Raw genomic sequence first — 2,160 nt, 5'->3', positions numbered from 1 at the left:
GCAGATAACAACTTCTAAACAAAGAGTTGTATCAGAGTGCAATGAGCCGAACTTGTTCCGCCTCTCGCTGCCCCCCCCCCCCCCTTTCCTGACTAGACCGCGACATGCGTCCCGCCTGTACTTTATTTGCTCTTTGGCAACGCCAGCTCCCGCCGCCGCGCCACGCCACCCGATGGATGCACTCTGCAAAACGAGCAGCACTATGCCAGTGGCTGCCGCCAGGCTGACGCTGCATGGCCGCTGCCGATATAGGAGTGATACAGCCGGGCGAGAGTTGCCGGCACCGGCACCACTCCCTCCGGCACCCCACTCCTTCCCCTTTCCACTTCACGATATCAGCAGCGCTTTGCTGTTGATACCAGCGCGCTGCCAACCACGCGACCGAGAGGTCGCCCACACCAACACTTGCGCCTGGGTCAGGGCCACGAACAACGGAGCCTCCGTGGCGCAATGGTTAGCGCGTTCGGCTGTTAACCGAAAGGTTGGTGGTTCGACCCCACCCGGGGGCGCTTCTATTTTAATGACAGAAAAATAAACACGTATTCACAGTCTGAATCAGAATACCATCCCGTTGGGGGTCAGGGACCAGCACGACCGTGCAAAATACACGCAACGCGTGTCGAAGCGTAACAGTGTTTCGTGAGATATCGCAAAGCCTCTTACGCCATAGACATGGTCTGGCGTACATCTACCTTGTTTTATACCAGGTGTATAGCATGTCGGTGTCAGCGGGCGCGTGAACCCGCAGGCGCCATATGGCGCCGTACAGGAGGAGGGAAGAAGGTGTAGAAGACGCCTTCTCTGTTGCACGCGAATACACAGCACACAAATACAAGTGGGCCCTTTTGACAAAGAACCGTTTGCACACACAGACTTGTGCCGCTGAGAGGAGATAACGATTGACGTCACACGCCACTGTGCCTGAGGGCCGTGCGCTCTAGTCGTTTTCTGTTCCCGCTTGTACCGTACAGTGAGCACAGCCGCCGCTGTGCAGGACCGCGCTAAGGCCGTACGGCCATACTTGCGGTGCGGCGGGGAGCCTGTTAGGGTGGGACTTTGGTCTAATTATTGGAAAGAAGTTGTGTGAGCAAATGGCGTAAAGGTGTGCGCGCGTGCGTGTTAACGGCACAGGGTAGTACGGGGGGAGGGAGATGAGAGAGAGAAAGAGGGGAGGGGGGGGAGAGAGGGGGGTGCAAAACGTGACTGCGTGCGACCCTATTGTAGCGCGTTGGGTATTGGAGGCAAATAATTACGTCAAATAATTACGCTATTGCTAAAGCGGTGATCCCGCAGTCATTCCCTATTTCCATTTCCCCTCCTCTTACTGCCGTTCCCCCTCGCTGCCTCGCTACACACTCTCACACACGCAAACACCGCACACATGTGTAGCGTTTGTACTTTCGGCTCTTTCACACACGCGCACATACACGCCAGACAAAAAGCAAACAGGGCGAGTTCTGCCTGCTGCGTGCTGGCAGGGGACATCAGCTGCTGCGGCTCGGTAGCTACGGGCAATTTATATCTTCAGAACCGGTCAGAACGACACCTTAAATTACCTAGATGCCAATAACGCTAAATACTAAATCTGATTAGGAAATGTGTTAGGAAGTCAGCGACGCATCTTGCATTTTGAATTACAACGTTGCATGTCTCCTTCATAAGGGACCGAGGGGGCAATAACTCCGGGAATCATGTGTACATCTGCCTGGGAATCATCAAGATAAAAGTAATCGAAATCAACAGAAATCGTTTAAACTAAGTGGGAAACTAATGAAACTGATACAAAAAACCTAAGAAATGAATGTAAGTGGACGGGAATCACTAGGAATCACAAGGAATCAAGTATTACGGGAATCATGTGTACACACCAAAAGGGAGTTATCGCCCCCTCGTAAGGGACAGCACGTGGCCGGTAGGCTTATTAAATTACAATAGAAAGGGAATATGAAGCTATGGAGTTTAAATCATGTAATTTGTAACGTACAATGGTGGCCAAAGGAAAATTTTGTCCCGCAACATATCCAACGTTTTTTTATACATCCAGATCGGATGAAATTTTGTAACTAAATTTCGACAAATTGTGTAAATTGCATCCGATCTGGATGAGTCCCGAAACTTTGCTGTTTCTGGACACAATTGTCTCTTCACATTTGGAGTGTG

General features: G+C 51.4%; 1 non-coding gene across 1 annotated transcript; it reads left to right on the top strand.

Annotated features, from left to right (window-relative positions):
- Positions 1-436: 436 nt before the first annotated feature.
- On the top strand, positions 437-509 carry Trnan-guu (transfer RNA asparagine (anticodon GUU)). Its single transcript has one exon. It is a non-coding gene; the product is annotated as a tRNA-Asn (tRNA).
- Positions 510-2,160: the final 1,651 nt, after the last annotated feature.

Source organism: Frankliniella occidentalis, unplaced genomic scaffold (genome assembly GCF_000697945.3).
Source record: "Frankliniella occidentalis isolate FOCC.00 unplaced genomic scaffold, Focc_3.1 Scaffold170, whole genome shotgun sequence".
Taxonomy (NCBI): domain Eukaryota; kingdom Metazoa; phylum Arthropoda; class Insecta; order Thysanoptera; family Thripidae; genus Frankliniella; species Frankliniella occidentalis.
This window is presented reverse-complemented; position numbering and strand designations above follow the sequence as displayed.